We start from the raw sequence: 24,092 nt of genomic DNA on the forward strand, positions 1-24,092 counted from the left end.
TCATCTTTATGCTGCCTCCCCAGCACCCCACCGCGTAGAAGAGGGCACTCGCCACAACCGTCTGGTAGAACATCTGCAGCATCTTACTGCAGATGTTGAAGGATGCCAACCTTCTCAGAAAGTATAGTCTGCTCTGAGCTTTCTTACATAGAGCATCAGTATTGGCAGTCCAGTCCAATTTGTCATCCAGCTGCACTCCCAGATATTTATAGGTCTGCACCCTCTGCACACAGTCACCTCTGATGATCATGGGGTCCATGAGGGGCCTAGGCCTCCTAAAATCCACCACCAGCTCCTTGGTCTTGCTGGTGTTAAGGTGTAAGTGGTTTGAGTCGCACCATTTAACAAAGTCTTTGATTAGCTTCCTGTACTCCTCCTCCTGCCCACTCCTGATGCAGCCCACAATAGCAGTGTCATCAGCGAACTTTTGCACGTGGCAGGACTCCGAGTCATATTGGAAGTCTGATGTTAAAATGTTTCCTTTTCTTTTTCATAACTTCTTTAACACACTAATTCTCCGCTACGAAGCACGGGTATTTTGCTAGTACATAATATTTTGAATAAACACTCTCTTCATTGGGAGTTAGTTTTCCTTACTTTTCTGTATCAAGTACCTTTGCCCCCTATGGGCGGAGTGGTGGCTGTGAGGCTAAAGATCTGTGCTGATATCCCAAAGGTTGCCGGTTCAAATCCCTGTTACTGCCAAAAGAGATCCTACTTTGCTGGGCCCTTGAGCAAGGCCCTTAACCTGTATTTGCTCCTGGGGCGCTGTACAATGGCTGACCCTGCACTCTGACCCCAAGGGGTATGTGCAAACCAACAAATTCCTAATACAAGAAATTGTATAAGGTGAAATAAAGAACAAAAAGAAAAAAGGTTAACGTAGACCATGTAACACATTCTTGGCCTCGTATAAATAAATACTTAAACAATATTTAATGTTTGCTCAGTGTAAGAGCCATTTGTTAGTTATATAAGTTATATTAAATGTTTGCCTATATATTAGTGCATAGTCTATGGGAGGGTCTTATTATTCTTCTAACATGCTAAATTGAATTGGTGTATTCTAACTATGTTTTGCCCCTCTGACTATAGATTAGCCTCAGTTAGTAACCTGACTTGCTGTGAGTAAGGCATGGAGGACACACGGTTTTAAACCGTGCCTTAACGTGTCCAATAGTATTTAATGCAATGCACTCTATTGAATGTGCTGTGCCAAACGTTTAGAGCGGACTGAAGGCGAAGTAAAGCCTCTTTAAGTTTAGTAACAACTGGAGTTTCGCAAGGAAAGCTAAGTTTAGAGAAGAGACATTTCTTCCAATTATTTTTGCCTTTTACTCTGTGTGTAACAACCATTTTTTATTCTTGTGTGGACTGTTTGCTTTGAGTTTTCACTAAACCTTTTAAAACAAACTTTTGGACTGAGAGATTTCTTTTGGCGAGTGTTTGATCCTGCTTTAGTCACCTGCAGCTACACTCAGTGATGGAGATGGAGGAAACTTATAAGTATAAGTATATATAACTTATAAGTACAGAAAGTTAATCAAAGACTTTGTTAAATGGTGCGACTCAAACCACTTACACCTTAACACCAGTAAGACCAAGGAGCTGGTGGTGGATTTTAGGAGGCCCAGGCCCCTCATGGACCCTGTGATCATCAGAGGTGACTGTGTGCAGAGGGTGCAGACCTTTAAATATCTGGGAGTGCAGCTGGATGACAAATTGGACTGGACTGCCAATACTGATGCTCTATGTAAGAAAGCTCAGAGCAGACTATACTTTCTGAGAAGGTTGGCATCCTTCAACATCTGCAGTAAGATGCTGCAGATGTTCTACCAGACGGTTGTGGCGAGTGCCCTCTTCTATGCAGTGGTGTGCTGGGGTGGCAGCATAAAGATGAAAGACGCCTCACGCCTGGACAAACTTGTTAAGAAGGCAGGCTCCATTGTAGGATTAAAGTTGGACAGTTTAACATCTGTGGCAGAGCGACGGGCATTAAGCAAACTCCTGTCAATCATGAAGAATCCACTGCATCCACTTAACAGTGTCATCTCCAGGCAGAGGAGTAGCTTCAGTGACAGACTTTTGTCACCGTCCTGCTCCACTGACAGACCGAGGAGATCGTTCCTCCCCCACACTATGCGACTCTTCAATTCCACCCGGGGGAGTAAATGCGAACATTAATTTTATTTTAATTCTTTTCATTTTTATTACTATTTAATTTAATATTGTTTCTTTGTATCAGTTTACTGCTGCTGGATTATGTGAATTTCCCCTTGGGATTAATAAAGTATCTATCTATCTATCTATCTATCTATCTATCTATCTATCTATCTATCTATCTATCTATCTATCTATCTATCTATCTATCTATCTATCTAAACAGCACAGATGTTTGTGCACTGAAATGTACTACGAAATTGAATGCAGTAATACCGTTATAAACACACACACACACATCTGCATCGGCCTACAATTCTGCAATCTGTGAGTTGTTTTTTACTTTCTGCAAAATATCACTGCATTCATCCCTGATCTGAAACTGGAAGGCAGCAGCAGAACAAGCCACTTGTACCTGAACAACCAAAATACAGAGCTGTGTGGAGAGTTGGCAATACGGCCCCCTAGTAAATTATAAGGACTACAACTACTACAATGTCATCTTCACTGCATTCATTGCTGCATGTTGGGGAGCTTTATGCTGCTTGGGAATATACTGGTGAGATGTTAAATCTAAAGTGTCATCTGTGAGCTGTACAGAGATGTTAGATTAGATTAGGCAAACATTATTAATCCTCTGGGGAAATTCAGATGCATACAGCAGAAGAAACATAAAAAACAAAGATACAGAAACACAGGACAATAATACAGCTAAGCAATCAATCAAATGATAAATAACAATAAATGTATAATGTGCAGATATTTCAAAATGAGCTTAAAGAGTACATTGGGAGGAAGCTTTGAATTGTCTGACAATAGTGGGCAGAAAAGACCCTCAGAGGTGCTTCTTACCACACCGCGGTGGAATGAGGAGGAGGAGGAGGAGGTTGGGCGCATGTGCTGATTACGAACCCCGGGTCGGATGAGCCTGTGGCTAAAAGCGCTTCAAGACAGCTTTCCTGCAGGAGATGGAAGGGATTTTTCATGATGGCATCCGATTTTGCCTCCATCCTCTTTCCCACAGCAGCTTCCAGTGTGTCCAGGGTTTCGCCTTGTGATGGCGCAATAAGTTTGTTCAGGTATTGTGCTTCTTATGAGCTCAAGTTGATTCTCCAGGAGACTTCAGCGTAGAACAACTCATAAAAAAAATATAATTCAGTCTTAAACGTAAAACACCAAACTCTGTGTTATCGTTACACAGACACAATTGTACTGTAGTTCTCTACTTGGGTCTCAGGACACATTCCTCTATCTAAAAAGAATGATTGTTTGTATCTCTTAGATTTTGCCATATTTCCTTTAGTTTAATTGCCTTTTCTGTGTAATGAACCCCTGTCTGATCTTCACCTTCTCTTTTTGATTATAGACTACAATAAAATGGAATATGATTTTGCTTACCAGCTGCTTTAGCTCCTATTCTTATCCCGCCTTGGCTCAAAAATTGCAAAGATGGGTTTAATTATAATCCACAGACTGATTATGAATCTAATTCATACATTCTTACAGGGTCCACACATGTTAAATGTCCAGATTGTTCTGTATTGAAATGGCATGATGAAGCACCTGGAATTCGTGGAAAAATCGAATCACCTTTTGAAGACTTAACTAGAGCCAGAGCCTACGAAATTTTAGTATCCGGTTTACACCCAGACTTAGAACATTTTCTCAGTGCTATATGAAAATATAATATTGTGTTTCAAATGATTAAAATTTTGAGCAAAACGAATAATTTAAGGCAATTTTATGCCAAATAAAACAAATGTGTGTACTACCAATATCTTAAGAAAATTCACTGACTCAGCTAGAAATGCACTTAGTTACAAAGTACTTCTGATACACCTGATTAATGGATGGTGCTATTCCTGCGCCACTACTGGGCCCATCGTCTTCCGAGATTGCCCAGCTAGTGCATTTCTAACAGAGAAGAGTGCTGCGCTCTGCTGTATCTTCAGCTATGGCCAAGTGTGGCCCCCTGGTGGCTGAGCTGTTAAATTGTTTTGGTTTTTTTTAACAAATGAGTGACTTTTGTCAGCTCAAGGAAATTAGTTTTTTATGTTCTTTATTTCTTCTTATACAATTTCTTGTATTAGGAATTTGCTAGTTTTCGCATACCCCTTGGGGTCAGAATGCAGGGTCAGCCATTGTACAGCACACCTGGAGCAATTGAAGGTTAAGGGTCTTCCTCAAGGGACCAGCAGAGCAGGATCTCTTGGCAGTGACGGGGATTCGAACCGTCAACCTTTCGGGATACCAGCCTCAGCCTCAGAGATCCTTAGCCTCAGAGCCACCACTCCTCTAACAATCTGTTTTCATGGCTTTTTTGGGACATCTTGGTTTTCAGCTTTGAGCTCATTAAATCGTTCGTTTATGGGTACTGATTTCTTAGACATTAGTGAATCGATGCTTCCACTGTTTAGTGGTCTCTTCCTAAATTGTTCCAAAATATGCCCTCCTCCTCAGTCATACAAATATTTTGACCTGTCTGATACTCTTTATAAATATAATGAATCAACTTAAAAATTAAAAGCATAAATTAGATTAGATTATAAATAAACTTTATAAATTCCCAAGGGGAGTTTTAACTGCATACTGTAGCAAAACATAAAAATAAATAAACAGGGGTCGACTCAAAGTATAATATAAGACAACAGAATAAAAGCATATAATACAATAATATTACGAGGCAGAGTCCAGCTAAAATTAGAAAATGGGATTTATTAAATAATGAACCGAACCTTAACAAAACTGATCATGCCACTTCTCAATGGAGCCTCCACCCTTCTCAATGCACTTGCACCACCCGCCTGGTTTCCAGCAGAATAAAAGGTTTTGTCTCATCCTCACATCCACTCGTCCACCCAAACACTCCATGCCGAGGGGTACTACAGGCGCTAGTGCGAGATTCTGTGACTTGCTGGAGACCAAAGTGAAGCCTGCTATTCAATCCAACCGGCGGGGACTGCGGTCTCAAGGAGTCCATTTGCTGTGTGACAATGACACACACACTGCTACGAACACCAGGGCTTGTCTAGAGAAACTGAAGTTTGAGGTATTGCCACATCCTCCTTAGTCGACCAGATTGGGCATTGTGTGATCTCCACTTATTAGGACCGCTAAAAAATCATCTGGGTGGTCGTTGATTCAAGACAGATGACGACGTGAAGAAAGCGGTGCACGAGTGGTTGCAAGGACGAGACAAAACTTTAGATTCTGCTGGCACTTCCAGGCAGGTGGTGCAAGTGCATTGAGAAGGGTGGAGACTCCATTGAGAAATGACATTCGATTTTCTAATAAATCACATTCTTTAACTTTAGCGCGACTCACCCTCGTATACTAAAAATAACTATAGTAAATTGAACTCTGTACTGTTTTTCCTAAAACTTTTGCCTGGAATGAAAAAAGGGACGTGAGGAGGAAGCTTTGAAGTTACGCTGCATTACATTTACCTCAGAAGTCAGGTGTCATCACCGGGAATGACATCACACCCAACTTGACTGCATTCCAGTTAAACGTTTGGAAAAGTAATACAGATACTTCCATGAAAAGGTTTGCTGTGCTTGCTCTTTCAGAATACAGACAACTACTGAACCATACATTCCATTATATTGTGCGCATCTAAACACCGTAGTGACATGACCACAAAAAGAAGTTGGACAGTACTGAGTGTGCGACTGATTTAATGACACACAACTAGACAGAAGTGCTAATAAACAGTATACTGTAATACTACAGCTTACATTAAAGCTAGTGATATAGGTCGCCATTTAGGATTGACATCATAATCTGAAGTCAGACAAACTCGGACTTGACAGACCGGGCGCAAGTTTCTGAGTAGGAAATCCTACTTGAAAATTCTGACTAGGAACTCAGAAATTTTGATTTCCCAGTTCAAATGGAACACAGCATTAGTTCTGGTCAAAGTCCATATGGAGCTCTAGGCAAGGTTCACTGCTGGTACCAAAAAAAAAAAAAAAATAACTGCATAAATAATGGAAGTTAAAATTGCAGCACATTTGGAACTCATAGTTAAACTTGTGAATATCACGCCTGTGGAAGTGACTCCCGAGGAAGACAGGAATAGTTCAATCAATCAGTTTTTATTCAGGCATCGGTAAATACATAGGATTCATATGTTGCAAGGCAGAAGACCAAAGTTCCCCTTTTTCAATCGGCTTTGAATTTCTTTCCTCCCCCCCTTCCCCTTACTTATCAATACGCAAAATATTGTTTATCTAAGCATTTCATCTCACAGCCAACTGTTTCTGTTTTTGTGTACGTGTCAGATGGGGCCCTAAAGAAAGAACGATCATCTCTCCCGTGTCTAACAGACGAGTTCCTAAAGAGGAAGTTATCCTAGGTCAGCTTACTGGTAGATAGATAGATAGATAGATAGATAGATAGATAGATAGATAGATAGATAGATAGATAGATAGATAGATAGATAGATAGATAGATAGATAGATAGATAGATAGGAAAGGCACTATATGATAGATAGATAGATAGATAGATAGATAGATAGATAGATAGATAGATAGATAGATAAAATGCACTATATAATAGATAGATAGATAAAATGCACTATATAATAGATAGATAGATAGATAGATAGGAAAGGCACTATATGATAGATAGATAGATAGATAGATAGATAGATAGATAGATAGATAGATAGATAGATAGATAGATAGATAGATAGATAGATAGATAGATAGGAAAGGCACTATATAATAGATAGATAGATAGATAGATAGATAGATAGATAGATAGATAGATAGATAGATAGATAGATAGATAGATAGATACTTTATTAATCTTAACTTATTAAGGGGAAATTCACATACTCCAGCAGCAGCAAACTGATAAAAAAAAATATTAAATTAAAGATTAATAAAAATGCAGGTATAACAGACAATAAATTTGTATAATGTTAACGTTTACCCCACTGGGTGGAACTGAAGAGTCGCATAGTGTGGGGTCTCCTCAGTCTGTCAGTGGAACAGGACGGTGACAGCAGTCTTTCGCTGAAGCTAATCCTCTGTATGGAGATGATCCTGTTCAGTGGATGCCGTGGACTCTCCATGATTGACAGGAGCCTGCTCAGCGCCCGTCGCTCTGCCACAGATGTCAAACTGTCTAGCTTCATGCCTACAATAGAGCCTGCCTTCCTCACCAGTTTGTCCAGATGTGAGGCGTCCTTCTTCTTTATGCTGCCTCCCCAACACACCACCGCGTAGAAGAGGGCGCTCGCCACAGCCGTCTGGTATAACATCTGCATCATCTTATTGAGATGTTGAAGGACGCCAGCCTTCTAAGGAAGTATAGTCGGCTCTGTCCTTTCTTACACAGAGCATCAGTATTGGCAGTCCAGTCCAATTTATCACCCAGCTGCACTCCCAGGTATTTATAGGTCTGCACCCTCTGTACACAGTCTCCTCTGATGATCACGGGGTCCATGAGGGGCCTGGGCCTCCTAAAATCCACCACCAGCTCCTTGGTCTTGCTGGTGTTCAGATGTAAGTGGTTTGAGTTACACCATTTAACAAAGTGCTTGATTAGTTTCCTATACTCCTTCCTGCCCACTCCTGATGCAGCCCACGATAGCAGTGTCGTCAGCAAACTTTTGCACGTGGCAGGAAGTCTGATGTATGTTGGCTGAACAGGACCGGAGAAAGTCCAGTCCCCTGCGGCGCTCCTGTGCTGCTGACCACAATGTCAGACCAGCAGTTCCCGAGATGCACATACTGAGGTCTGACTTATGGCAGACGCCTGTATGAATAACCTGCCATCATAGCTAAACAGCTTTGTCAGCTTTTAACCCTAAGTAGTTTGCAAGCAGTTCAATTTTCTTTAACACACCCATACTTTGTCATTATGAAGATGTACATTGCCTGGCTTTTCACCTTGGAAGTTATGAGCATGAAGTCAGTAAAGTTGTTTATTTGTTTGAAACATTGAAGGTGTGTGTGGGGGTCCTACTGGTGTTTTCAGCGCACAGTCTGTCATATGATGCAGCAGGTAGGGGTGCCCACCTTGGGGTTAAGAGCACGCAGTTACACTATATCAAAGAGAGAAAAAAATTCATCCCTTGCCTTAACTAAATGGTACCCCTCAGATGATGGAACCCTAGGTGGGCACTTAAGTCATTTAATGGGTTGACCAGCCCTGATTGAAGTACCAAATGGCAGCAAAGCTCTTCTGAGGTGCTTCTTATTGAAATATGGTGGTAGGAGCCTGTCTCTAAAGGTCCTCCAAGAGAGCGTCCTCTGGAGAGGATGGGTAGAATTGCTTATGATGGCAACCAATTTCAGTACTATCATTTTTTCCATGACAGCGTCCAGAGTGTCCAGGGTCAAAAAAAGCTGTCAGAGATGATTTAACTGATTTGTCTGAAGTTGAATTCACAGTGTTTGTTTGTAACATAATTTGTAAAACAATCTCTATGAAAATTAATGTCATTTATACCAAGGTCATCATTCCTGTCTGTGGATACTTTATTATTTGTCAGCCTGCCATTTAGTCTTTAAATAAAATACTCTAGTGAAAAAAAAAACACAAAAGCTAGATTGTCATTTTCTTCGACTCGTCAGACGTGTTCTGATAGCATGATCTCCACTTTTCCAATGACCATGAATATCGTGACGCTCACAATCCTAAAGTGGCATGAGAGACAGAAAAGGAACCTGAAGCTCCACAGTGCGTGTCCTCAACCACTTCTGCAGGAATCAAGAATAAGGAAAGGGCGGTTGGCAGCTAATAGCAGGGACGGAGTGAGGTGACTTCTATTGTAGTGACATTTTCCTGTGGAGAAGTCGCAGTAATGTGCATGATGGTGCATTTCAGTGTGAATTTCTGTGGAAAATATACAGGATGTCACACTGTAATGTGAACAAGAGGCATACTTTAAGTTGTCTTTACTGATGTGTGACACATTACATGCATTATAAAGCTGCAGAAAAAAATACAGAACTGTGAATGAGGCTTTAGATAATAGTATTCCCAGAAAAAATGCTTAAAATCAACAAAAGAAATCTTATTAGTGAGTTTCACATATCTCAATTTTGAAATTGACAGCTAAAAAGAATTTTAGTAACGTTTGTGCAAAACTATACGTGAATCAAAACTATCCTATTTTGCTTGAAGCAATCCAAATAGGTCAGGTCAGGTTAAGTTGGGGAGCATGCACTGGTACAGTGTGTTTCCACACCCACCACACAACGAAACAGCTTGGCATTCCAGTTGGCAACCCCCCCAGGCAGACACGCGGTCCAGTCCCAATCTCTGGAAATGACCCTCTATATGCCACAGCCAAGTGTTATGTGGGTGTCCCCTTGGCCTGGTCCAGCTGCTCCGGTCTTCAACAATGAGGATCCTGCAAGCCGGATCACCCTTGGGGAAATGCGCCACATGGCCGTAGTGTTGTAACTGTGGTTCCCTCACAATGCAGGTAATGTGCCTCATTTGGGACTCCATGAGCAACTGCTCATTCGACACAAAGTGAAACCAGCGGTACCCAAGGATTCTCTGAAGAGACTGAGGAGCCCATTCTTCATCTCAGGTCACTTGATAACGTCCATGTCTCGCAACCATATAGCAAGACAGGAAGCACCAGGACTCTACAGACTTGGACCTTTGCTGTTTTGCATAGATATCGTGAGCACCACACACCCCTTTCCAGTGACCTCATAACCCCCCATGCTCTCCCAATTCGTCTACTGACTTCATAGGGGTCACCAGAGACATGAATGTTGCTGCCAAGGTAAGAGACACTCTTTCTGCAAACAGACACACTGCTGATGGCTGTGCCAAAGAGGTCATTAAAGGCCTGGATGTTGGTTTTTATCCAGGGCACTAGCAAGCCCAGAAACTCAGACTCCTCGCTCAGTCTCTCGAGTGCCCCGATCAGAGCCTCCATTGACTCCACGAAGATCACAACATTGCTGGCAATCCAAATAACCAAAATAAATGAAATTGGAGGAGCTAACCTCTGATTGGGTGTCTGGTTCAAAACTAAACAAGCTCTCAAGACCTTCTGTTGCCCTGAGCAGTCACCATTCACAACCATTACAGGGAGTTGTTTTTAGTCTGCTGGAGCAGTGTTTCTCAACCACTGGGTTACCAAAGGATGTGTTGCAGGCCTCCGTTGGTGGGTCTCAAGCTGCTGCTATAGTTTAGAACGGGAGTGGTTTGCATAGGATCAAGCAATGGGGTCAATTACTCAATTACCGACCCAGAATCTGATGATCTTGCTAGGACCCCCATTTAACAAAACCTGAAGAGACACATTGAAGATACCCCACAGCACCAGTAGATGGCAGTCCACTAGGATTCTTGGACCGATGTTCGTGGTGCTCTTGTGTCACCTGCCCACATGTTACATGCAACCCTCCACTGCATTGCTGATTAACTTCCTTAGCATTTTGTTTACCCTCGGAAAAACAAGCCAAAAGCATTGCATTTCCTTAAGAACAAATAAATGTTACTTTACAGGTATGTTACAGAAACGTATTACCTAAATGTCAACATAGTCACAATAGGAAAGGTACATCTATCTCATGTCCACTGCTGTACTGATGCAGATTTTCTACACGCAGTTCGTGTGACCTGTTTGAAACCATCACCAATGCACACAGGCAATGTTGAAGCAGATACTGAAATGGTCATTTTGTAATATTTTTACTGTTGCTTGTACATGACAGGGTAGAATGTCAGGACCTGATCTGCATGATCAACACACCCATTGTGTTACTGTAAGGCTATTACAGCGCATGGTACAGTGACTTCCATACTTCTCCTCACATGAACTTTGACAGTTGCTGCAGACGTCTTTCTGGTCTTTCCAGTTGCTCACAATCATTTTACCTTTTTGCCACACCGCTAAGGCACCACGCTGCAGTCTAATGCATTCACCCAACCGTAGTCACCAGACATATCATGGCAGTTTGGTTCAACGAAGTTTACCTTTAAAGTAAAATCTCAAGCAATGCAGGTGAGGTATGGAAACTATCTGTCATTATTCAGTAACCTTGGTCAAGCAAAAGGTCCCCCAGTGAAATCACAGATGATGCAGTGGCGACATATTGACTGCATTTGCCATCCCATTTGGTCCTTCCACCGATGTAAAGTACTGAGAACTTGCTTTGCACGGTGTGTAGAACTTAATACCCAATTGTGCCCATTTGGATGTGATGTCCTGTATTCATGACAACCTTCTGTTGGAACCCATGAGACGTTCATCACATTCGAGAACATAACACCTTCTGCATATTTTTGATGATTGCCTGCCACACATCCGACAGTTTGTATAGTTTCAGTGATGGGTGATTGGCTTCATCATAGTCATCATTATTAGTGAAATGCGGGTATTTCATAGTAAGTGAAAAGACACTCACTCATAACTTCACCAAAAATCTTGTTTTTGGAAGAGAACCATCTCTGGACTGGATTACCCACTATGCCCTTTAGTATCAGGAGACTGAAAAACACCTACATGTTGTCTGCAGCAACAGGCTGCCAGTGACTTCATCAAGGAAATGTTTACAGAGAATTATTTGACACTGCTCAGCATTTTCTCTTTTCTACACTAGACATTCATCGACAAATCATAAATAGTCCAGATATCGTGATCAACAGACATCTTTAGATTGGGAAATGAGGATGTGCAGGACTGTCAGCAGTACTATGAAGCTGACACTAAACATGAATATCACTAAACCCTGGCAGGTTGGAATCTACAGAGCAGGTGTTAGCTTCACTGTCCGTGTCAACGTCTGATGACCAAACTCACATCGTCATCACTGTTGCTCAATTTAAACATTGGTTCAGTTTCAGCTTGTTGTAAGACTGGCTTTATGGTTTTTTGTTTGCCATTGTGTTTTTGGTTGAAGGCTCCGCCCCACCAGTTTTTGGAGCATAATGTTACTTCATCCACTAGATGGCAGCAGAATACTGTCCTGAGTGTTATTCAGACTGTAAAGTGGACCATTACACGTCACCGTGAGTCTGACTCGGGCTTAACCGTGTTTGTATAGAATTCTGAGCCAAATCATTCTCTGGGTTCATTTTAAAGAGACTCTTTCTACATATACAATGATTGATCTTCTCTTTTAATTATCTATTTTTCAAACCTTTACTGTTTGTAGACATTCTTGTTCCCTCAACTGCAACTTACCTCGACCTTACCTTCTGTTTTTCAGCATACAGTTGGTCATAACACTGACCCTTGCCCGGTGGACTATCTCTGATTTCTGCTGTTGATTGACTCCCTCTAGAAGCCCAAATACAAAACTTCATCATTGTGGGATTTTGATGACTATCAGATTCATCCTGTCCAAAAGTTCACACAGCGCCTTAGGTTTAACCATCAGCACCTTGTGAGCATGGTTGGCTAAAAGCAACTGTCGACACTGTGAGTCTACCCAAAACATACTGTAAGTACACTAATGAAAAGAATTAATGAGGAACCATTTGTCTCAAAGTAGTCCCTAATCTTACAATTGTCAATTTAGATGTATCGATACGAATGTCATGGCAGAGGCAGAAGAACTCTCCATTGATCTAGAACAGGGGTCCTCAATCACGGTCCTGGAGGGCCACAGTAGCTGCAGGTTTTTGTTCCAACCCAATTGCTTAATAAAAGTCACTTATTGCTAAAGTAACACATCTGCTTCACTTTAGTTGCCTCACTCGTTAAGATTTTGAACCCTTATTGCTTATTTTAGTCTTAAACAGCTGTAGTCTTGGTTTTTAATTACTCATAATTAGCAATAACATGCAAACGACAAAGGAGACCAGCATTTCTCCATTTAGCTTGTTAGTATTTACACCTGTGTGTATTTATCATGCACTATTGGGTTTAATTAAATACTTGGAAGGAAAGTGAACAGAAAAAAGTGAAGGACTGAGAATTACTCATCTATTTTATCCTTCAAATCATTTGGATGATATCCTAGATTTTCTTCCCTTTTCTAAGGATATGAGAATTACCTGGCACTAACAAGCCATGAAATTAAATTATTGGCAAGAATTGTTTTCTAATTAAGTAACAGGGTTAGAACAAAAACCTGCAGCCACTGCGGCCCTCCAGGACTGTGATTGAGGACCCCTGGTCTAGAATGCAAGCCAAAATCTGAATGACCTCTAAAGTCTGTACAGGAAGGAAACCCTTCTGCAAATCAGAGGAGCTTTTCACCAAGTGAACAGCTGAAGCCGACAGCTGCAGACAAAGCAGTTCCTCTTGCCAGTAATCTTTCACTGTGCCAGTGCTATCCGTGCCGCTGAAGCCGTTGGTGCGTTCATCTCATTTCACAAGAATTAGATAACTGCTTCATAGTCCTGGGTTCAAATTCCTGCTGGGCACTACATGTGGAATTTCTCTCCTCTGTGTCTGTGGGACGTGTGAAGTGAACTGGAGTGAGCCTAGACTAGTCTGGTGTGAGCTTGACCTGTGACAGATTGGGTTGTGCCCAGAGTTTCTGGGAGTGGCATAACTCTGAACTGGACGAGCTACATGTGAGGGTAAGACAATAATTATCTGCACTTTTGTGAACATTTTGTTTGGGTTAGCTGTACAGTTTTCCCTGTGGACATGTAGAAACATGGTGTGTCTGTGGTCATAGTGCTGAAGTTTTGACCTCATTGAGTCAGTGTCTTTTGAAGGTTTCCTAGGACTAAACATGGCTGTGCTGCTCTCCCTTTGCACCATAGAAGGGCAGTGCGCAGTGATCCACTTTTTATGAACTGAAGGAGTACCACCAGAGGTTGAAATCCTCATCATTTAATCACATTCATTGGTAGTGCACACAGATGGGCATCCTGCTCCTTCTTGGTGCTTATCACTTGTTCAACCATTTCTGAACTTTGCAGTCTTTTCATAAATACTCCACCATGGTATATACCAGGGGTCCCCAACTCCAGTCTTGGAGGGCCGCAGTGGCTCCAGGTTTTCATTCTAACCCTTTTCTTAATTACTGACCTGTTTTTGCTGCTAATTAACTTCTTCTGAATTAATTGTAATTGACTTGCTCTTGAAGACTCAGACCCCTTAATTGTTTCTTTTTCCTTAATTAGCTGCCAAACAATAAATGAGCCCAAACATGACCAGCAAACTGTGTCCATCATTCAATATCTGAAAATAAAGAAAAATGAAGGTTTAGGAATGCTGATCTGCTCAGGTCCCCGAAACATTTTAACAGAGCTCTTAGAAAAGAGAAAATCAACAATTTCAGAAATGTATGCCATTGTACAAAGAGAGCAACAACAAGCCATGGAACTCATTAAAGAACAAGTTTAATTAACAATAAGACTCAGCTTCGAATTAAGCAAATGGTTGGAGTTTAAGCCCCTGACTTGGTCTTCTGTTGGCACACTCATTTCACATTTCATTTATTTTAAGGAAAGAAATGAAGCAATTCAGAGGAGCAAATCTAAAAAAAAAATCACGTCAATTAAAATGAATTCAAAAGAAATTAATTAGCAGCAAAAACAGGTCACTAATTAAGAAAAGGGTTAGAATGAAAACCTGCAGCCACTACGGCCCTCCGGGACCTGAATTAGGGACCTCTGGTATATAGTGTCTCCATGTTGTTCAGAAAGCCTTCTATGGTACACCATCAGCCCATAATAAGCAGATCACTGCTCACTGCTCTTCATTGGGGTAAATGGAGAGTGAAGTGACCATAGTGACTCCACAAAAACATCACAAAAAACTGGCTGATTGAGGTCCATGTGGGGTTCCTCCATGTGCTCCAGTTTCCTCCCACAGTCCAAAGACATGCATGTTAGGTGAATCGGGCCCTGATGTGCGAGTATCTTCACCCTGTCCAAGTCTTGTTCCTGGATTGTGCTCAATGGTTGCTGAAATAGATTCCAGCTTCTCCTCAACCCCTACCTGGAAAGTGGATTAACAAAATGGATGGATGAATGAATACAGCTTGAAACACAACTAACACAACTAAGGGTTTAAAAAGAATTTAGGTTGCAATTAATATAATAGTTAAGGTGATGGAAACAGTCAAGTAGACTGAATTAAACTGATATCTAAAATATCTTAGAACTGAGGTCCGCAATTAGAATATTTCAGCAACAAATGAAAGAAACAGAAGACTGGTTACATAAAACTTGTTAAATGTTTAGTTACAGTGGGAACTCCGTTAAGTGCTTCTTCGAGAAGGACCCAAGATTCCTATGTGTTAAACCTCTCATTACTTTATTTCATGAAATTTAAAGAACTTTATTACAAGACTTGAGCAAAATAACAAATATATCGAGCCTTTTTAAAGTTGGCCTAACTGATATTTCCTATGATATCTTTTCCTGACTTAATTTATTGGAGTAATGCATTATGATGCATATAGCTATACGCAATAAAAAAAAAATGCTGTATATACTGTATATATGTAAATTTCAGTCAGTCAATCATTGTCCAACCCGGATGTCTTTGGACTGAGGGAGGAAACCAGAGCACCAGGAGGAAACCCAGACAGACATGGGGAGAACATGCAACTCCACGTAGCGAGGATCCTATACAAACTGTATATAAAGTAATATCTATATATATATACATACTGTATAGATACAAACTGTAGATAAAGTAATATATATATATATAAATAAATCGGTTATGATTATTACTATAGCTTAATTAGATAGATAGATAGAACTTTATTAACTCAAAACTATATCACAATGGCACACTGCACTTGGGTATAATCTCGTAAGTACACAGATTTATTGTATGTGTATTTATTTAAACATTCTTGTAATGTACTTGCTACACTCTAGCACACTTTAATAATAATAATAACAATTAGAAGATAAGAAGACACATAATACAAATACATAATGCAATAATTAATAAATAAATAATAATGCAAGAATAAACAGTTTAGCGTACTCACAACTGTAAACCTATACCATCGCCCTGTATATTCTCCTCTATATATGTATATTACTTAACCTTGTAGTGTTAAGTCCTATGTAAAACCGGTCGGGTGTCCTTCCGTCCCGTGAGTACTACGCAGTCGTGGAGTTTCACACACGCCCCGTCCATTTTGCAATGCGCGATGGGATTTGTAGTTTCGTTTTTGCAGGTAATAGATGATTTTCTACTCCAGACTGTGCGAGTAGCACGGAGTTTCACACACGCCCCGTCCATTTTGCAATGCACGATGGGATTTGTAGTTTCGTTTTTCCAGGTAAAAGATGATTTTCTACTCCAGACTGTGCGATATCTTCTTCTTTCTTTCTTACTATATATAAGTGGTCAGGATTGTCCTTCCATCCCGTGAGTGGAAAGCGTAGCGGTATTCCGCTTATCACAGACTTATGACTTGCAGCTTGCAGTACGAAGCGACATGATGTGAGCAGAGTTCTGGTGCTCCCATCGTTCCCTTGCTTTTGTGCGCGATGCGCTGGAAAAGTAGACAAAATTATGTCTCTGGAAATAATTAATGTTGATGGAGTACAAATGCCTCACCGCATAGTAAATATCAGGGGGGTTCAAAAGGGCGACCTCAATATAGAAAAAAAGTTTAAGTTTCATCACAAAAATAACAGAAACTACGAGTATTAAAGTAATACCGCTCAAATGCAATATAACCAAATTAATGAGTTTGTATAAAATATCAAATTGATCTACATATTGAATTGCCTTAAGAAGTGGTCAACTTAAAAGTCGGTCGTCTTAAAAGGCGGTTGAGCCTAGTACTAAAATATTCCTTAAAAAGCACTTCGCTAATTTATATTAAAGCCACACGGTGTCGCTGGTGGACTTTCCTTGCTGTTTCCTTTTGACTTGCTGAAGACCAACTAATCAAATGAGAAAATCAATTCGCAAAGCTCGGGATTTTTCACATCTTCCAAAAACCTTGAAAAGGTTACTTGAAATGTTCTTTCTTTAAGGCTCTTACATTTTAATAGACGGTGTTCACTGTACTCTCCACTTTAGATTCTCGTTTTATGATCTTTACAATTATTTGGCTAGATGAATTGGCACTGCTAAATTGGCCCGTGTGTGTGTGTGTTCACCCTGTGGAGTATCGTTCATTCCTGGGACATTAGATAATGGATGGACAGATGGAAATTTAAATAAACGGCAAATTATTCGTGTGCGCACAGCCAGCATTGTTAGTTTGTGTTGTCGTTTTCTCCCATTTCCACTGTAATGAACATTTTCCAGCTACCAAACATACACATACTCTTAAATTCAATAAGCTAACAGCCCCAGACACCAGACTGATTGCCAGCCCAAGCCCACTCACACGCACACCGCCGCTCGTAGCAGTTCAGAATCGCTAATTAGCCCGTCTTTGAAGGTGTGGGAGGAAAGCCCGTGAAGGTTTACGGAAAACGTGTGATGGACATATGGATAACGAGTGGCCTTGAGATTCGAGCGTAGGATATAACAGTCTGTCCTTCATTAATCCATCCATTCTTATTTCGAATGCTATCGGTTTGCGTTTCGATACCAGGAAGGATAATCATCTAGTACAGGGAGGAGGACTGAATGACTTTTGAAGACAAGATGGAAAAGCCGTTGATAAAACTCAGTTTTTATCTGAAGACCAGTTTAGAGAAAATAATCATATGTTCTGAGTACAGCTCTATTGAAATGCATTCACATACAGATGTTATACGGCCTGATGGCGAATGCACTTAATATTCACCTGTCATTTACTCATTCTGGGGAAGATGTGCCAGTAACTGTGCGTTTATCTGTTCTGTACTCCGATCTACAGTTAACTGTGTTTATCGGGTGTTTACTCCGGTCTACTCTTAACTCCGTCAGTTGACCTGCAGATTTATTAGTTTCAGTGCCAATCAGTCAACAGCACATCGAACTTTCACAGACCACTGGAGAGCGCGGGCTTGGGTTTCAATTAGTGTGCAGCCCTGCTTGATGGCGCTAATCCCGCGTGAAGGATGACAACACACATACGCACACACGCGATTCTGATTTTTGAGGCACCTTTAAAACTGCTAGGGAGTCTTTGTTATGTGGGAGTAAAGTCACAACCATACGGAAAATCGTATTGTTTAGTCAGAAAGTATTCAGACCCCTCCACTTTCTGCACGCTTTAGTGTGATGTAGATTTAATTAAAAATGGGTACTGTGGCCACCAGGGGGCGCACCAGCTCCCCAAACCCGACACAGACAGACACTGGGCACAAGTCCAGCAATACACAGGTTTTATTTATTGGCAAACGCTTTTTCAGTCGTTCCCACCTGATCAGCACAATACAATGAAGCACAGTCAACAGCACACAGTAATGCCTTTTCTTCTTTCTTTTTTCTCCCTCCCTCTCTCTCTCTCTTTCTTCCGCCTCCACTCCTCCTCCAGCAAGCTTTGTCTCCTTTCCTCCCGACTCTGGCTACTCCAATGAAGTGAGAAGTCTCCTTTTATGTTGCACCTGGGAGCACTTCAGGTGGCTCATCTGCATTATCTGGCAGCACTCCCAGATGTGATGCAAGCCCAAAGTAAAGCTCTGCAGCTTCCCGTGGCGACCCCCACCGAACCCAACAGGGATGTACCAAAGTCCAACTCCCAATACACCGCTGCAGCTCAGGGGTGCTGCTATGTACCACTCTGGGGAGGCAGTGCCCTGTGCACATCTGCACTCATCTTTCCTTTATGATAGCTTCGCGCAGAATATTCATTTGGCCTTGGCTTCAACTAACCAATGGTAGAGCACTGCTCTGTGCATGTTCAAACTACCCATAAGCCATCACAATGCATTTTCCATGTTTCCAAGTTTACAGATTTATTAAAAATTAGTATCTGCCATTTAGCTCTAAATCGGGATTCTTCTTCCAGCAGCCATTACACCATATGTAAGCCTTACTTCCAGCTTGTTGATGATATATTAATTTCCTGGAAAGTGCTATGGAGTTGCGTGTCTTTATGTATTTTATTGTTATGTTTGTTGTTTTTAAGTGGGATATTGTTGTAAATATTCTATAAGGTGTATAATTATATTCTGTCTCTTGAAATGTTTTGCTGTTCCTTGTGGGTGGAGTCTCAGGAGGCAGGGCCAATTTGACATCACCACTCCAGAGCCCTCCCTCGGTCTATATAAGTGAGCTGAGAAGGCTCAGGAGCAGGAGATCACTTGATAATTGTGGAGGCTTTGAGCAGTGCTATTGATTGTTGTTGATGCATTTTCTGGTTTTCTGATTACATCTTGTGCTTTGTTAAGGATTCTTATTTGAGCTATTATTTTGAGCTCTTTGTTTGCTTAGGATTGCCTTTTCAGGTAATTCCTTGTGCCTCTTTTTACTCTGTTGAGATTTTCTTTTTATTTTCCAATTTTTCATTAAATAAATCCTTTATTATAAAAGATTCTCTGGTTAAAGCCAAGCTTTTAAGTTCATACCTCCTTTTGTGGTACCATTGTTATATTTTTGTACATTTCTACTTAAGATGAAGTCAGCAGGTAGGATTAGGGGCCCTTTTAGGTTCAGGTGAGCCTATGCTGGGCAGATCAATTAGGATTCTGGCCTGCTCCCTGGCTTGTTTTTGGAGGCCTCGCACCCTTTTTGACTTGGTGAAGACTCAGTGTCACAACAGAAAGGGGTTTGCTTGCATTTATATTGGCGTGATACTTTTTTGTTCAAGTTCAAATTTATTGTATTATGTACCAAGTACACAATGTACAAGGCACAATCCAGTTCTTACTTGCATCTATCTATCTATCTATCTATCTATCTATCTATCTATCTATCTATCTATCTATCTATCTATTATACAGTATAGTGTCCTATCTATCTATCTATCTATCTATCTATCTATCTATCTATCTATCTATCTATCTATCTATCTATCTATCTATCTATCTATCTATTATATAGTGCCTTTCTATCTATCTATCTATCTATCTATCTATCTATCTATCTATCTATCTATCTATCTATCTATCTGTATAGCACCTTTCATATCTCTAAGGCTAAGGATCTGCGCTGGTATCCTGAAGGTTGCCAGTTCGAATCCTCATCACTGCCAAAAGAGATCAACTCTGCTGGGCCCTTGAGCAAGACCCTTAACCTGTAATTGCTCCAGGGGCGCTGTACAATGGCTGACCCTGCACTCTGACCCCAAGGGGTATGTGAAAACTAGCAAATTCCTAATACAAGAAATTGTGTAAGGAGAAATGCAGAACAAAAAAAATATGGTTAATTACTCGCTCTTATGTAAAATAGTTCTATTATGCATATGTAACAATTCCATTGAAAATAACAATCAGTTTAAATTGTAGATCCATATCCCCATATGCGAGTGTCAAAACCGCAGATAGGCTAGCATATAGTGCCCGCCTGGGGGTTGGCGAGCGGAGCAAGCAGGGGGCAAGCCCCCTAGTTTTAATACATTACCAAAAACTTTTAGAATCCTGATTTTGCTTTATTCATTCCGGTGTATTGAGTGTTGCTTGATGATGAAACGATTTTATCTTAAAGCTGCAGTGTAACAAAATGTGAAAAAGTAAAAGGTCTGAATAAGTTCTGAAGGTACCTATATTCAAATCATTGAAACGTATTCAGGCTTTTCAGTGTTTATAAGATGGAGACGTTTCACCTTGGACTAAAGGGGGCCTCAATTTGTGACCGTGAGATTAGAGCATGGGTATGCATCTCCTGTCCTGGTGGTCCGCAGTGACTGAAGGTTTTCATTCCAACCAGTTTCAAAATTAGAAACCAGGCCTAACAGAGATTGAAAGTTGGTGTTTCATTATGTGGCTTGTTAAGAGCTTTCATTTTTCTAAGACAAATCTTTATCACATTGCATTTTCTGAGAACATTATCTAAAAGTTTTGTGGTCCGGAGCAGATTTGTATCTCGTGGTCCTTCCCTTCTCTTTCATTTATTTCTAAATACTGTACTAACATGGATACTTCATGAGGCCTATACACACTGTCATGTGGGCCGGTGGACTCCTTCACAGGCTTGGTTCAGGTATGCAGTAACCCACTGAGATTGGTGGTGTGTGGGGGGGGGTCTACCACTAACTTTGTCTTCTTTGTCTTCTTCCCTCACAGTGCCAAAAAAAAAATGTCCAATAAGGGCACATAGCCCTGCCCCTTCCGGTCTGACCTCCATAAAAGCTGGGCATCCCAAGAGAAGATGTCTTTTAAGGCCAATTCAAGCTGCAGAATGGAGCACCGTCTATTTTGAAAGGTTGCCATTCAGTTGACGAGAAACCTCAGTTTTGAGGATTAGCACAAAGCCACACATTTCTCTTTAATTTTTTTGTTCTTTTTGTTTCATCTGGTGACAAATAAAAGGGATGACCTGGTTGGCATCCCAAAAGTCTTTTCTTTTTGAGACTGTTATTCCACTGGTTTAAATGGGAGTAGGTTAGCTGGAGAGCTGGTGGTTCCTTTGTCATTTGCACCTCATTATTAACTGATGGTTTATTAAGAAAACAGGCAACAATTAAAAACCCTTAATGCAGCTGTTTCAAACTAAAAGAGACAATTAAGGGTTTGGAATTGAAAGAAATGAGTTCACTAAAACTAAGCCAAAATATCCTTACTGCTTTAGTAATAAATAAATGGGTTCAAATTAAAAAATTGTTTAAAGTAAAAAACCTTCATGACCTTAGCTGAGTACCCCTGCACTACTGAAATAAAGTGACATGGCGTTGTGTCAATTTTAATTTGTGCCTCGGTTTACGTGAATGGCATCAATCAATACCAATGTGCATCAAGAGCGGCCGTGGATGGTGCTGTATTGATCTTTGCTCTTCTTTCAATTAGTAGAATCTTTCCTGTTCTTGCATCCAAGTGGTGGGAGACGCGTCTTATCAACTGTGTCTGGCGGCTCCTCGCTGCCCCGGGTGGTTTCCAAATGCAACAAAAGTAAGCAATGCTTTAAAACTGTAACACAAGTTACAGCTCATGAGCATATGACAATGATATTAATTTAAAAAGAAATCAAGAAAAACTGAGGTCTACTTTGATTGAACTACAGCATTCCCTTTCAGTGCTATTGTCTTCTGCGTTTTAAAAAGTGCAGTTTAGGCTATAAAAGCTATTTTGTCTTAAGTGCTGTTTTGCATTATAAAGGATTGAGAGTAGAAATGGCTGTTGTCTGACAGCTTGGTTCCAACTCCAGGTCTGGACACTGTCTGTGTGGAGGAGGAATAGTCTCTGCACCACATCACCTTAGACTAGTTAGTGACTCCAAAACTTTGAATACACCATCACCTGACCTGGCTTTGTTACCTACTTGTGAATGGCCTGACCCTGAATTGGAAAAGGAGTGTAACCAGTAGTGGGCGACCACTGAGCCCCAAACCCCAGACACAATGTTACCCAACACAGTCACAGGCTCAGATAAAGGATTTTTAATCTGCCAAGCACATTATATAATGAAGCACAGCCAGTATTCGTGCAAAACGATGAAACTCTTTCTTCTCCTGCCTCCAGTTGAGTGTTGCCTATTGCCTCCTGACTCTGGCTCATTGAGGTTTCATTGAGGACTCATTGACGCTTCCAATGACCTGGCATGCTTTGTGGGAAACTCTTCTGGGTTATTTGAGAGCCAAGGAAGTCCTCCTCCAACAGTATTCCCTTGTGGCACCCAGAAACCCTTATAGGGCTGCATTTCGGGACTCCACTTCCCATGAACCCCTGTGGGTGTCCTATCTGTGGCACCTCCAGCAGACCACTGCCACCTAACATATAGGGGATGGAACTGCTCCTGACTTCCGGCTTCTGCTTATCCATCCCCTGGCACCTTCCGTCTTTGCAAGAGATCATACCATCATCCAGCTGGGATGCCCACCTGTGCTAGATAGGAGATATAAAATGGGTTGAGAGTTGATGCCATGTAGAGGTGGCACCAGCAAACACCATTTACTAGCAGACCTTAGGGATCAAGAAGGAGCACAGGAGCTTATGAGTGACTCCATATATACAGCTGCTGACCTGCCAACTACTCTGTAAGCAAGCATCAAACAAAGAGTGATGATGGTAAAAAATATGTCAATTATTTTCAGTGGTAAGTTTTGAAATTTCTAAACTTTGTAAACATCAAAACATTATTATGAAAAGTTAAACTGACAGATAGATAGATAGATAGATAGATAGATAGATAGATAGATAGATAGATACGAGGTGCGATCTAAAAGTTCCCGGAATGCATTTATTTAAAAGTATACACACCAAATAACAATTAATGGTGAACAGTTCCTTCAAAATTGTCACCCGCTGAGTTGATACATCAATCCCAGCGAGATTTCAACCTTTTGAAGCACCTATGGAAGTCGTTGTTTTGTCAGTGTGATAGATAGATAGATAGATAGATAGATAGATAGATAGATAGATAGATAGATAGATAGATAGATAGATAGATAGATAAGGCGCTATATAATAGATAGATAGATAGATAGATATGAAATCACAGCAAAGAGATAAATAGTTAATTTGGCCAAACAGGTGCTAAGAGATGCCCCTAATCTATCTGTAAAGATTTATGATGTTACAGAAGCGCTTTGACAATTCCTTCTTGTACCATTCATCTCAGCCAGCAGAGGATCTCTTCTGATTGTTCAGCACAAAGTGCTTCAGCTGATTTGCGGCTGGTGGTCCTCAGCCAGGTGCTTTGAGACAAAGATAGACAGTGAGAAGAACAAAGCACCTGGTAGTTTGTGTCATTGATTCTGGGTAAGTACCTGTTTAGAAAAAGAAAAGAAAACAAGAAAAATTAGAGTGTGTGATGTCTGTACAAAAGTAGAAAGAGAACTTTTTTTTATCTATTTAGGGAACCAAAAATTGCTTAGCAAACAAAAGAAATCTGGCAATTCCCAGTGCTAAGGCTGCTTTGGTTACAGGAGAATAAAATGGATGCTTCTGAAGCACAAATAATTTCTGAAAAGATGTAAAAGTGTATTTTGTGCACATGTAATATGTGATCTCAATACATATTACTGCTGTGTGG

At 40.8% G+C, this 24,092-nt stretch overlaps 1 long non-coding RNA gene across 1 annotated transcript; it reads left to right on the forward strand.

Annotated features, from left to right (window-relative positions):
• Positions 1 to 13,435: 13,435 nt before the first annotated feature.
• LOC120519462 lies at positions 13,436 to 21,461 on the forward strand. Its single transcript, XR_005631531.1, has 2 exons — positions 13,436 to 13,675; positions 21,188 to 21,461. It is a non-coding gene; the product is annotated as an uncharacterized LOC120519462 (long non-coding RNA).
• Positions 21,462 to 24,092: the final 2,631 nt, after the last annotated feature.

This window comes from Polypterus senegalus, chromosome 1 (genome assembly GCF_016835505.1).
Source record: "Polypterus senegalus isolate Bchr_013 chromosome 1, ASM1683550v1, whole genome shotgun sequence".
Taxonomy (NCBI): Eukaryota; Metazoa; Chordata; class Cladistia; order Polypteriformes; family Polypteridae; genus Polypterus; species Polypterus senegalus.